The sequence below is a fragment of the Egretta garzetta genome, unplaced genomic scaffold (assembly GCF_000687185.1).
Source record: "Egretta garzetta isolate BGI_Z169 unplaced genomic scaffold, ASM68718v1 scaffold395, whole genome shotgun sequence".
Taxonomy (NCBI): Eukaryota; Metazoa; Chordata; class Aves; order Pelecaniformes; family Ardeidae; genus Egretta; species Egretta garzetta.
Window position 1 is genome coordinate 121,106 of NW_009259794.1, and position 1,038 is coordinate 122,143.

Consider the following 1,038-nt stretch of genomic DNA (forward strand, 5'->3'; position numbering starts at 1 on the left):
GCGCCTGCCGTTCAACCCCCCGTGCACTTTCCATCTCCCGGCGCAGGGGAGCCTGACCCTCGCCGCAGGGCGGCTCGGCAAAACCCCGAGCTGACGATGCCGAGGCCCACCTGGCCTGCGGTTGCCCATATTGCCAGAAATAAAAAGGGAAGAGGCAAGAGCACAAAACATGGATGGAAACCCTCCTGCTCAGTAGGATGGGCAGTTGGGAACCCATGGCTGCCCTCCCCTCCCTGCAGCCACGCGCTGCCCAAACCCCTGCCCGTCCTCAGTCTGCATGGCCGGGCTGCTCTGCCCTTTCCGGTGGGACGTGGGCATCTCCAGCGCAGGTGGGATGGAGCTGGGACCCCTCAGCATCGCCGGGATGCAGGGTGCGGGGCAGAGGTGTGCTGGGGGCAGCTGCAACGTCCCCCCTTGCACCCTCAGCACACGCCAGCCCAGCTGGGTTGCGGCTGTGGTTTGTACCCGCGTGGCCCTCACTCCCTGTGCATCAGCCCCATGGTGGGGCTTCCCCTCGTCTCCTTGCAGCACCCAGCCCATGCTCCCCATCCCCTGGGGCCCTGGGCTGCACCCAGAGGGCAGAGATGCTGCAAACCCTGCCGGTGACACCCCGCTTCGCCCTGCCCAGTCCCGCAGCCTGTGCCCCTGCAGCACAGCACAGCACCCCTGCACCCCCACGCTCTGGGACCCTCCTTCCCACTTACACCCCACCATCCCTTCCCTGTCCGGTCCCCCCCTGCCCCCCCGGGGAGCCCCAGGCTGGGGGCACAAAGCGGGGAGCCCTGGGTACCATCTGCGGGAGCCCAGGTGGCCGCCGAGACATGCCATCTGCTCAGCCACCTTCGGGGACCATGCAGGCGCTGCTGTATTTTTAGGACACGTTTCCTCCCTCCCACCTGCAGCCCGGAGCCGCCTTTCGGTTTTCTAACAAGTTGTTTCTCTCGCTGGCGGCTGTCGGGGAGCCCGGGCGCTGGTGCGGGGAGGGCTGGCCTGGGGGTGCAGGGATGGATGGCAGAGGAGGGGGCTCAGCACCCACCG